Source organism: Lagopus muta, chromosome 3 (assembly GCF_023343835.1).
Source record: "Lagopus muta isolate bLagMut1 chromosome 3, bLagMut1 primary, whole genome shotgun sequence".
In the NCBI taxonomy this organism is placed as follows: Eukaryota; Metazoa; Chordata; class Aves; order Galliformes; family Phasianidae; genus Lagopus; species Lagopus muta.
Genome location: NC_064435.1, coordinates 63845419 through 63859218, shown reverse-complemented (window position 1 = coordinate 63859218; position 13800 = coordinate 63845419).

The following is a 13800-nucleotide window of genomic DNA, read 5'->3' as shown; positions in this document are numbered from 1 at the left end:
AAATCAATTCCAGGATAAGTGTGTCTACATATAGGGCTGTTGTAGTATATCCAGAGATGTTTGTAAAGATGCAAGAGCAAAAAAGCTTTCCTTGAAAATCTACAGAAAGATTTCTTGCTGAGTCAACTTTCTGCAGTGCTTCCCATCCACCTACTAAGCAAGTTCATTATACACCAGGTGCTTCTTTCCTTTAGTGAGAATTTTATCATGTTTGTACTGAACTCGGTTCATAGAAAATAGATATATTCAAATCTAGGTTTAAAGCATGAAAGAAATGTTTTCAATGCTGTTTTAAATGGCTGAGTTATCAAATGTGCTGCTGAACAAAAAAAGAGGAGGCATCTTTCCACTGACTATTTTAATTGTAGGGGAGCCATGAAGATGCCACTTAGAATATTACCTATACACAAATATCACATGCTGAAACACTAATGCGTCCTTGAAATATTTTCTAACCATGGTTATGTGTCTTTGTGTCACCAGTAGAAGACAGATATCTGTGGCTTCTGGTGCTTTGAAGGAATTGGTAAGACCTAAATTTTACAACGAGGGTCCCTGGACTGACACAGCAATGCAGAATGCTGCTCAGTTTAGGTATGATGGGGTAATGAATCAGTTGCTGGAAACCTTCAACATGCACTGAACATCATCTGAGAAATGAAACAAAGGGAAAAGTTTTAATAAGTGTATATCCCATTAGGTTTAGATAATTAGAGGGCATTTAAGTCAGAAACTGAAGTTTTTTTCTCTTTGGCTCCATTTAGCTGGTAGCAGAAAGGATATAATCTCCTCATGTGGAGATTCAGACTCTTCATCTCATGAACTGTTTCAGAGAGGCAGAGATGAAGGACCAGAAAGAGGACAGGGCAAGACGAAGAACCTTGGAAGAGGAAGAACCCAACAGAGGCAAATCAGTCAAAAAAAAAAAAAGGAAAAACTGAGGCTTTTGCTTCCAAGAGTGATTGTCAGACATAAAGCCAAGTTTCTTTACAGTGAAACAATCCATAGTAGGATTGGAGAGCAGTATCTCTTTTTAGTATATGCCCAGAGAGGTTGTGGATGCCCCGTCCCTGGAAGTACTTAAGGCCAGGTTGGATGGGGCCCTAGGTAATCTGATCTAGTACTTGATCTAGCAGTTGGCAACCCTGGCTGTGATGGCAAGGCTGGAATTTGATGATCCTTCAGGTCCCTTCCAAGCCAAGCCATTCTATGATTCTATGATTCTATGATTTGGAGGGGAAAAATATTTTCAATATGTTCAGTGGTTTAACAGCTACTTGATCAATTTGGCTTTCTGACATGCTCTTTTCCTAGCATGATACAGAGAGATTTAGTTAAAAGTACAGCTCTAGCTGGAGGAAATCCTTCCTAAATTCTTCTCTTCTCCTCCCCCGTCACAAGTTAATTTGTACATATGCAAAAATACATTGCTAAGTGCCCAACATCTTCCTGTTCTTACTGCCCCACATTGCTGCATGCATCGTCCCATGCCTTGTTGCCATGAAGGCGTCAGAATGCTCTCATGTTCTTTTGTGGCTGGAGTCACAGGGCAAAACTTCTGTCAGGTTTGCAGAAGCCCTTTCCAAAACTCAAAATTACAGCAATATAGACTGGCTGGAGCACTGAGAAGGAAGATCACAAAACCCTTCTTTACATCACTGGAAGGAAATTTGTATTCTGTGAATATCAGACAAAGGCAATGAGGCCCAAGCACATGGAGAAATTCATATATTTTTCTCATCTTTCAAAAGTCAGTGATATAGAAAGACATATTTTCTCTAAAAAACATTGAAAGGCATTTGATTAAAGACTGGTTCTGCTCAGAGGGCACTGTTGCATAATGATCTAAAAGTGAAGTGCTGGATATCATGTCTTCATCAGGACAAGTTGAAAAAAAAAAAAAGAAAGGATGATTAATCTCATATGTATCATTTATATGAATCCCAGCACTTAATTGTACTAAAATGTTTTAGTGGTATTTTTGTAAGAAAGCGTGATAGCTTTGACAATATTGTAAAACATTGCTGAGGAGACAGAAGCAGCTAGTTTGTTTACTTAATTTCCCTTAAATACAGTCCAAATTAGAGCATGCAAGAAATCTGTCTTAAAATTAAGTCACTTTAAAAACAAATGTGACTACTAAGGAGAATTCTGCCTGAAATGAAGAAATCCACTTACATGCCTTTGTTTTTTATTATTAGACCATTAGCCCTAATAGGCACTGTCTCTGAAGTGCTCTGCATGCCCTCAGCCACAGCTGAACACAGTTGACTGGGAACAGATGTATTTCAAACGCAGTGGCCTTACTCCTTTGCAAACTTGAACATATGAACTCTCCTTACAGCTGCAGTGCAGAAAACATCTGTCTTAAACTCTGATGGGTGGGACAAATGGCAGACTAGGCAAGGTCATTAAGTGGCTTTAGGTGAAGCCTTTGGAGTCTCAAAGAGAAGAATTCCTTTCTTGTTCCCTGGTGTGAAGCCATGCAGGGTGAAGCTTGCTGGGCTAGACAGGATTTTTTACCCTGGCAACTCTGAAAGAGTAAAACGTGTCATCCAAGTTATTAATATATATTGAAAATAATTGTAAGCCTATTTAAATGTAAGTTCTTTTATACTGCATTACAGTGCTAAACCTCTTAGCAATTAAGGAAAAAAAATTAAGACAGAAAAAAAAAATGTTGTACCTCCTTGTAATCCCTTCTCCTGCCGAAAGCACAGCAGATGTTTGATTCCCATGTTTACGTCTTTGGAGACAGGCGTAAAAAATTGTGTTAACAGGCAGGCAACCGTAAGTATTCTCTGTTTAGGCATTTAAGTATTCTTGCCACCACAGATGAACAAAATGAAATTGGAAAATCCACTGGGCTGTACACTTTTCTCCATGAGGGTTGCTCTATATGGAGCAATGCAGAGATTTGGCGATAGGCAGGAAAGATTTCCAGCTCCCTCATTGGAAAACGAGCTGGAGAGTCATCACTGCCTGCTCCCTTCTGCCATCTGAGGACATGAGGGGGTCTTTTAGGAAAGGTAGAGAGAAAAGGGGCATCTCAACTCCGTTAGACCTGTCCCGCACAGGCACTCAGTGTGCAAAACTAAGCCCAGGACCATCAAGCTACCAATTAGGAGCAACAGCCTAGAACCCTGTGCAGCCCAGCCTTCAGTATGTTCAGGCTAGGATCCAGTTTCATAAAGAACTGGGGCCAGCGTAGTTTATTTGACCTGAGTGAACAAGGGATTTCAGTGTGCAACTAGTGTTTCTTGACTGAAGACAAAATGGACTGCTTGCTTTTTGTCAGGCATTCTAAAGCTTTCTTAGGCTTTGCTCAAAAGTGAAATTATAAATGAGAAAAATATATATATCCAAAAAAACAGCATTTTGTGTTTTTTTCAGTCTTTTGAAACTGCTGAGCTGGTTTATAGTTATCCAGAAAAGGTAAACAGAAAGTTACTGAATTAGGTTTCCATGTAGACATTGAGATAAAGACATTATGACGACAACATTGCATTCATCACCTCTCTTAAATGTTTGCAGCTGATGTTATGTATTTTCAACTATTAATGTTATGTTGCATTTGAAAGATGGAGTAGAGAGACTCAGGAACACTGAGCATGAGATTCACAGGAACACCTAGCCACAGAAGCTACAGAAAAAGAAGCTAAAACTAAAGTCAGGACGAATGTGATTATGGCAATCCAGTTTTAACTGGTGGCAGTGGCTGGAAGCAGCTGTGGGACGTGCTGGGAAGCTGAGATTGCTACCTGCCCAGAGTGTGGGAACAGCAGGGGTGTATTTGCATAATGATGCAAGCTAATGTTAGGAGCTACTGGGCTCCCAGACAGGATGTTACCAAGAGCTCCTTTGCTGTGGGGGGAAGAATTGAATCTTGGATTAAAAAAAAAAAAAATTGGAGGTGGGAAAGAGATGAGTGTTTGCTTGCCTATGCACAAGCTCTTTGGAAGACCAGCATATTGTAAATTTGTTTTGGATGAATGTGCCAAGTCCTCTTTTCCAATCATATACTTTCTGTGAAAGACAGAGAGACAGGTGAGAAAAAAAAGTTATATTTTAATTTCCAAGGTTGGCAGAAAAAAACTGAGACTGTGCATGATGTTTTGTAGTGCCAGATCCTGTGTGCTTTGAATGTCATGATATGGCCTTTCTCACACACCGCCCTTGCCTTGAACCCTGGAACTAAACATGCACTTTGCTCTTTGTCTGGCCCACTCATAAAAATTTAAGTTCTTCATTCAGGCGGAAACTCTGAATTTTTCAAGCATGTTAAACAGAAAAATCTTACCTTAGAGGCTTCAGAAAACTCAGATGAGACCATAGCCAGGTACAATCTAGAACTGACAGGTAGCTCTCTTAAAAACTTTCTTATCTAGCTACATTACAAGGACCATCTCCATTTTGCAGTGAAGTAACTCCCTGCTTTCCAAGATAAAACGTTCAGCTGAGGTGTTATGCAGTTCCTAAAGTGCCTGGAGGCACATATTTGCAGCCTACAGAATTGTTTATGCAAAACTAAGAAAGGGAAGCTAGAGTGATATGGCCTCCTCTGGTAAAGTCAGACCCCAAAAAATCTCGCTTACATGTAACTGAAAACCCCCTAGGCCTCTCCTCAGGCAAAAGGCTTGGCAGACATCCCATACTGGAGCTCTGCCCAGCCAACAGGGAGAGCTGAGGGCTACCCACGGACAACTCCCACTCTGAAATGCACAGCTTCTGGGCTGGTTCTGCTGCCGGTGCAGGGGAAAGGGTGAGCAGGGAGGCAGCTGCAGTCAGGATCACAAGTCACCTTGCTGCAAAGTATAGTTGTTGTTTGCCATCTGTGAGACACAAGCTGAGTTCTCCACCGTGGGGTTATGTCCTTTCAGATGAGTAGCTAGGTTGCTGGTGTCTGTGAGTAGGCTTGGAGTCTAGTCCCAGGTAAAGTACACCGTAAGGGCTGGTGCAGGGCAAAGTCAATGCTCATGCTAATAAAGGACGATGGTCTGTATTTGGCTTTTTGGCTTGAATCTTTTTACCACCTCCTCTAGGTAGGTATAATTAGTAGTGCGATTATATGTCTCAGATAATGTATAATTTCACAAATCACAGTCAGCATCTGATGAGGACTCCATTGTGAAACTTGGACCTCGACTCATCAGGCTGCAGGGCTGTCTGATAAGCAGCATCACAGCATGAAAGGACCTACCTATTCTTGTCTTCCTGAATGGCAGAGATTTGGAGGAGACATTTGGAGATCAGCAAAAATGAAAGAAATAATAAAGTAATTGAACTTGACAAAAGAGTAAAGCTCCAAAGAATAAAGAATAAAGCTAGAGAAATGCAGGATTGCTTTTCTATTCTCTCTCATGTCCACCTTCAGCTCAGAGATGGGCAAGGTCTAATGTCCCATCTTCAAGAGGAGAAATCACAGTTATAGTCATATTGCTTGCCTAGCAGAGTGAGCAGGCAATTTCAGTTGCTTCAGAAAGAGCATTTTTTGTGTGCAGGTAAAAGGAAAGGTTGCACTTTCAGAGCTGTTAGTGAAGTTGTTTGCTGGCTCGAAGCTTGTGCTAATGCAGAAAGTGACACATCAGGATGTATGAGCTCTGCTTGGGCTGGTTGATCCTCTGCCTGTGTCTGGCTTTGCACAGGAGGAGGAGGCGTTGTGTGGGTCACTTACCTCCAGCACAAGGAGGAAGGGTGGAAAAGTTTCCAGGTGTGGGCACAAGGGAGCTGTCATATCATTCTCTCTCACAAGAACTAGAGGAGATGTAGCAAGACATATTGGAGAGTAAAGTGTATGTTTGAATAGCTGGGGTCTTCTATCAAGAGCAAAGCAACAATACCTCGTGCATACTTCAGTTTGCTTATGTTGGGGGGGTTCTGATTCATCAATCATGCTGAATGTGAGTCAGCAGTGCACCCTGGCACACAGTACCCTGTGGTGTTTCAGACCCAGCGCTGCCAGACGAGAGAGAGGAGTTGTCCTTCTCTGCTTTGTGCTGCGTGGCCTCACTTTGAGCACTGTGTGCAGGTTTGGGCACAATGTAAGGAGGTTGTAACACTATCAGAGAGAATCCAAAGGAGGATTACAAAGATGGTCTGGAGGCCAAAATGTGTAAAGAGCAGCTGAAGTCCCTTGGTTTGCTCAACCCAGAGCAGAGGCATCATGGCTGCTGCACAGCTCCTCACAGGGGGCAGAGTGGCTGTGCTGATCTCTACTCTCTGGTCACAGTGACATAGCCTGAGGGAATGGCATGGAACTGTGTCAGGATGAGCAGGTCTGGGTGCCAGGAAAAAGTTCTTCACCAGAGAGTAGTGGGCATGGAACAGGCTCCCCAGGACAGTGGGCATGACCCCAGGATGGCAGAGTTCAAGGAGCATTTGGACAACACTCTCAGGCATAGGGTTTGAATATTGGGTGCTGCTGTGTGGAGTCAGGAGCTGGACTCAGAGATCCTCGTGAGTCCCTCCCAATTTGGCTATTCTATGGTTACATGATTATTTTGGTGGAATTCACAGACTTCACAAGCATCCCCTACTCTCAGTCTTTTTCCTGGGCTTTGCTACTTTATATAACCAAATTTTCGTACCATTTTGGACCCAAAACCCATGGGAGCATTCTGGACAAATTTGAAGGTTAGACGAAGGGCACAGGGAAACCAAATTAAATACAAAGCAGTGAGCATGATGGTGGTGAAGGAACAGACAAAATGCCATTGCTCGATAGGATCTACAGTTCTGTCTGGTTTGGCTGCTGAGGGAAATGAGATAGGAACACTTGAGAGCCCCTGCTCAGTATGGCAGCATGGTGGGCACCTTTGGTTTTCTGTGTTAGAGCTCTGTCCTCTGATGGCAAACGAAAATTCTAAAATAAAACAAGCCCAAAAGCAGATATAAAATCTCACAGCACTGCTGGACTTCGTACAGTTTAATTAAATGCCTAATTGGATTAAGAAATAATAATTTGGATTATTGGATTTACCACACAATGGCTTTCAAATGCATGACAAACCCAACAATTAAAAATATTCTGTTAAGTGGGGCAGAAATTGGAGTTCTCTCATCCTTCATGTATCTTGAAAGTGCCTTTCTGAAACCCTCATTAAGAACACATAAATGAAAAAAGGGAGCAGGGTGTTTCTCAGTTCTTCAGAAAAAAGTACTTCACTGGAACTTTGCTCTAAAATCATAATTATCAGTAACACTGATTGATTTGCTGAGCCTGAATAGTAGCTCATTTCAGAAGCTTATTTTTTCTTTACCCACATGTCCATGTATACCACATCAGGTATCTGAATCGAGCAGTAGAAGCAAACGTTTAAATTCATTACTCTGGGTCTGTGGTCATAGTTCTGATTCTGTATCAGCTGCTCTGAATAGTCTTTCTTGAAATCTAAAAGAAGATGTTGCTTAATCTCGATGATACCTGGGAGCCAACAGGATGTTGGTTTCCTAAAGAAATTGGAAATGCTGCAAGCCACTTTCCATCACAGAAGCCTGCTTGAAATGTCACCAAAATATGACTCCCAGTAATTATTTCTAGCACTGGACAAATATTATTGTTCCTGACCAGCAGTGTGAAAGTAACACAAAGTGAATATGTGGAATTCTGTCTAAAACAAGCAGCTCTACATTATTTGCTCAGCTCAAGAGGAGTGTTGTTCATGTGAATACTCATCATAATAGAAACCTGAGCACAATATTTCAATAATAGCTTAAATAATCCTTGATCAGAGAGCAACAGGCTGGCATTAACAGTTGGACTGATTAAATCTTCCTAAGATTAAAATATGGAGTTGCAGTCCTAACTGCTGTTCCAGCAGACTTAACTGGAGGAGCTGCTCCTTCCTGATACTAATTGGGGTGCTGAGAGGGAGCAGAGAAGAGCCATGGTCCCCAGGTAAGGCTGCAATGGCATCTACACCTCTGTCCACCCTGAAAAGAAGAGGTACTGGGAAGGGTCCTTGCAGGGAGGCACATCTTCCCCACAGCATCTCTATATCAGTCTGCCTTTTGTGACCTGAAGGACCAAAGATACAGTGTAGTCAGTCCTGATTTACCTTTGGCTGTAAGAGCTGAAGTACTGGTCCCATCCAGCTCATCATCCCACCCGAATGGACTGGCAGGATGTGACAGAGATATGTATGCACCTTATGTGTGCAGTTTCAACTACACTCAGAAAAAAAAAGGCATGAGAAAGGATGCACTGCATTCAGTCGTTGGTACTGCAGGCAATTCCACCATCTAGAATTGTAACTTTTTAAAAGACATCTCTTGGTAAATTGTTGTTCATTACCTGCAAAATAAAGGAAAATAGGTTGGCAGCAAGTGGAGGTGCTGCACACTATTGTGCTTGGGAATGGGAGCTCCCAAACCAAATCCCATCTGCCCAAGTCTCAAGCCCTGAAATGCTTATCTTTGAAGGCTTGCAGGATAACAATCTGCAGTTTGTACACACGGCTCCTGAGTTATTTGGGCAGGTCTGAAAGCACCACAATAGCCAGCTTAATCAAATAATCTAGTCATTCTTAGAGTTTTCCCTCATTAAAGCGTTTTACAAACCCTGCCTTAATTAAAGTTCACAGCACTCCTACAAGTTAGTAAAATGTCATTATCCCAATTTTACAGATGGAGAAGTTGCAACAGAGAGGTGAAATGCTTTGCTTGAGGCCGCTGGAGGCTGATTCAGAGGCAGGATTAACAGTCAGGAGTTTTTGGCCAACATCTGATGGCATGATGGGGAAGCTGAGAGCAGCACCAGAAACTCTGGCCTACTAAGGGGTTCTCTGCAGCCCTCTGTGCTGGCTGTGAGAGGGCTAAGGAGCCAATTTGGCCACTAACATCTCCTCTTACTCCCATGCTTCTTATCTACCCCAGCTGTGCCACGCCAGCTTTGTAATAAGGAGAAAAGCTGCAATGTGACCTTGTTCAGGCCCTTACAGAATCTCAAAGCTGTCCTGTAAGCAGAAAGGACCAAAACAGACTCAGCAGCCTCCGGTGCTGGGCCAAGCTGCAGTTTTCCCTGCACCACCTGTGACTGCTGCTGGATTCAAGGCTTGGGACTTGGTCAAAGCCATGATGCCTCATGGAGCCGCAAATGTAATAGTGACTACATGCATATCAAGGGTAATTAGCAAGCTGATTCAAACCCGGATCCAGACAGCTTGCCATTTGAAACCCATCTGGAGCAGTGTGGGGTGCAAACCTCTACTCTGAGTCATACAGCAGGGACCTGGAATTGGGTTTCCCACCCTTGGAGCCACCACCCTAGCCAGAAGGCTCAGAAGGGTGCAGCTGACACTCCTGCACCTTCCGTTTTCATGTAAATATTCAGATTTCATTTTTCCCATACAAAAGGTAACCCCCTTTCTATGTGTAATATATATGTATATATAATATATGTATCACCACAAAGCAGAACTATCAGCCACTGCTCAGATGCAATTCCAAAAGTGGACATTGAACATTTGGGTTGGAAGGCACCTTAGGAGGTTGACAGTCTCACCTTCTGCTGTGAACAGTGTTGGCTCTGAGATCTATCTGACCAGGGCACTCAGGTTTTGTCCAGCTAGGTCTTGGAAACCTGCAAGGATGGAGACAGTACAACAGCCTGGGGTAAACTGCTCCAATACCTGGTTTTCCTCACAGTGATTTCCCCCCCTATGTTCTGTTGGAAGCGGTTGGATAATTGTCCTAAAAAGAAATGTGTCATGTCATCTGGTTGTGACCATTTCCATTAATATTTTCCTTCGCTTGAACCTCTGCTAAAAAATTTAGAGTTTCCTATAGATTTTATCACAGTAGCACAGTCAAGATCTCATGCTGCAGGCTCATGATTACATCTGAAATTTGATAAGAGCATATCTTTTTTTTTTCTTTTTTCCTTTTTTTTTTTTTCCAGAAAGCAGCAGCTTTTTAAAGACTTGAGTGTTGTTTCATTTTCCCCCCTCGTTTTAATGAGATACTGCTTTCAGATCTCTGTAACAGAATAGAGATCAGAGGTCTCTAAAGTGCTCAAGTTTACATCACGTCTTAATACCCTAAGGCATAGGTATCATGATTGTGATATACTGCTGAGATTCACCTATTATATTCATGTTGCATCAGTTATATTACTCATTTGTTACTTTCTGGAAATTCTTTTATAGAAACATAATTCTCAACATTCCTTGTAGAGTTCTTTCTAAATTTACTTTCCTGACTTGAGGGAAAGGAAAAAAAAAGGGGGAAAGGGGATTGGAAAACTGTAGCACAGGTTCCAATCTTCACAAGGAATTTCAATGATATCATTTTGCTGTTGTCTTCTGCAAATTTGCAAACTCTAAAGTAACAGTGGGACCAATGGCCAAGGTATGAATCTCCTCTTAGTGGTTGTATCTACATTAAAGCCATGATCTTCACACACTGTGGTCTCAGGGTCATGAAAGAGGAATGCAGGTCTCATTTGGCCCTTGCTGTAAGAAGTTGTGCCATGATTCTGTGTTAGAGTATTCCTAAGCATCAAGCTGGTTGTGCCCACAGCTGTATGCGGGACAGCTGTGAAATATTCTGCTTTGCCTGCTTTGTCCTACATACAAGCATCATTGTACCTGCACATCACAAGGTAAAGCTTAGGCTTGGTCCCAAACACCTGCCATGGGACTCACAAGGTGAGCAAGAGAAAGCGCCAGAAAGCAGTGGACTAGCACGAGTGTGTGAGGAGTTGGGTGTAACAGATGAGAGATGTGGAAGTGAGGACAGACTATTCTGCAATTGGTGTTCTCTAGGAGTATTAATGGAAGGATACTTTCCATGGAATGAAATATGAAGGTGTATTGCCCTAAAGCTGATGTTTGTTCACTTATCTTGAGGACCATGTCCTCCTACACCTCAAACAGTGTAGAGCAGTAACCAGTGGCCATGCTTAAGGGCAATTATTGAAGCCTCAGTGTGAGTCATTCAAGACTCACTCTGCTTTCTTCTCCCTCATGAGTCCCTGCTGCCCTCATTGTCGCTCCCTCCCTCATCTTTCACCTGCTCCTCCTAGCAGCAGGAGAGGATGCTCATGGCAGCTCTGCCTTGCTGAAAGGGAGAAATGAAGCAGGGAAACCTGATCAGACCAACAGTCTGATGTGGGTGCTACATGTTCCAGGTTTCACAGTGAGCCAACCATATGAACACTCTTGTAACTCTGCACTTAACATTTCACTGAAAATTCTGCGCACATAGCTCTTGCAGTTGAGGGCAGCCCACAACATTTAAAAGCAGGCAGTTGCTGTCTTGAAATGACATCGTGGGAAAGGGGACACAAAATCCTATCAATTTGCTATCCTTCTAGAGCAAAGAGATATTGAATTAAGTACAGAGAAGAAAAAAAATCAATAGTGTTTTGTGGAGTTTCCCCTAAATTTAGTTTGGAGGATCTTATTTGTGCCAAAGCCCTCAGCTTCTGTCCCTGACATCTCACTCCAGTGCCCTAAATGCACACAAAGCTCAGGAGCAATCTCATCAAGGCTCACAAATGGGACAGGGCAGCACAGCCAGCAGGATCCAGGAGCCTGAAGCCTTTAGTAATGGGAGAGGTTTGCACAGCACCTTATGTGAAACGTGCTGCATGTGCTTCTGGCAGCTTGCATAGCTCATACAGCAGAGCTGTTGTATGGGGATGATCTGGGAAGCAGCACCAGGCACGCTGATGGCTGTTACCTGGAGAGGTGTGCAGCCTTTCCCCAAGCACAGTGCAAAATGAATTTCTGCTGCAATAACATGCGCAGTGCCCAAGGCCAGATTTTGACTGCTGAATGGGTCCTTGCACTGTGAACAGACTCCCTGAAGCCAGTGGGAGTCTGTTCAGAGTAATATGTTACCCACCATGAGCAAATGAACCACAGCATGGCTCAAATAATATTAAAGGGCCCAAGTCCAAAAACCACATTTCCAGCTGCTAAGAACTGCATCAGGAGCAGAGCTTCCCAGGTTTCAATAGCATCACCTGCATGGGTAGAAATACCCACATGCACAAGTAGGATCAGCACAATTTTCTTGGGGTAAGGATTGCCTGTCTGTATCTTGTGAGAGTAATTGCATAATTTGCCTGGTCTTAAATTTTAATAGTGGATACAAACTATCAAAACTATGCAAGTGTGTTGCTATACTCTATTTCGTAGGCAAAATACCTGGTGTAGGAGAAACACATAAAAGAAGTGGCAAAACCCCATACCTTCCACTTTGTGTAGTGCTAGAAATGCTGCAGTCTCCAAAGGTTTATTCCATAACCAATGGTTATGTGCACTCTCAATCTGCAAGACAGATATTGAAGAAAAGCAAATTATATACTAGCACATATTATTTGTCTCCCCACAAAATGAAACGAAAGTAATTTATTTTAGCAAGCAAACACAACAAACACAGCAAACCTATCACTATTTCCTGGAAAATACTATTTGTATCCTACATTATTTTCACATCAATGGTGAAATGCTATTGGTGAGAAAAGGGGAGCTGTGGAAGGAGGTGCTCACACCTGTACATTCGTAATACTGAAACGCAGTAGAATGTATTAGACACTTTTGGTCTTTGAAGTTATGGATTATTTTCCTCAGTCTGAGGTAAGCATGTGTGGAGAGACAGCTATCAGCTGTTCAATATCACAAAATAACACCTCCAATACTAATATACTTGTAGCTCCAAAAACAAAGTGATCTTCTTTTTCTGAAATAATCACCTATTTTGTGCCAATTAAAAAAGTGAAAAGTACCAGCTGCCTGTGGTGTTTAACAGGAATACTTGTAGGTAAACAAGAAGGTGTGAAGGACATGTTTCATAGATACTGAATGCTTTCCCAGCTAGAAGCAGCCTGGAAAAGCAGAGATCAGCACTGAAGATATGTCCTAGAAGACCTAACCTCCTGCAACAACGCATTTGCACTAATTATGTTTATGGCCATTATGTCTAGCATGAAGGCTTGGCTTCTTTAAACAAGTGGGAGATCCACAGTTGTATCAAAAGTTTGTGTGTCTCTGTGCATTGGACTTTCCGTCTTTGAGCAGAGTGCTCTTTGATCAGGTGTGCAGTATACATTTTCTTCAAAGACTGATTTCATAGCAGAGGCTTCTCTGTTTAATTTTTATTTATTTATTTGTTTATTTTTGCATTCTACAACCTGGAAGTGATTTGAATTGTTGCATTTTGAAATGTAAAATTTGCAAACTATGGTTAGTTGTACATGCCAAAAATAGCTTTTCAAGAATGTTCAACCAAATGCTTTGCTTTTATCCTAGTACGCAGAGAAGCAAGCGAACAAATGTTCAGGTTTAGTTGGGAAGTTATTGATTTAAAATCATCCAAAGTTTTTATGTATCTGGAAAACAAGCTGTCTTGATGTGATTTTGTTATGAATTTTTGTAGCTGATCTTTTGATTTTTCTTTCTTTCCATGGATTACTGTGAAGGTCTGCCAAGCAGCTGCCTCACTATGCTGGTGAATGCCCTGCTCCTCTCCATAGACACTAGCCTGCAGCACAGAACTCTCAGCATAATACTCTTTCACCTGCTCAATTGCAAATTATATTGACAACAGACAAACAAAAAAAAATTCAACAGCATTTGAGTCCTCTGTCTGCAGGTTGTCTGAAAGGGGAGACTTTTCTGACATGCTCTGATACATGGTACCTGCAAGGATCTTCTGTCAAAACTAGGTGAACTATATTTTCTTAACATTTGAAGGACTATTTCCAAAGTTGTTCTCAGGCTAAAAGTAAGTAAAATGTAACCATTTTTCCTACTTTTAATAACTACATAATTATTCTCCATGAATTTTATATAC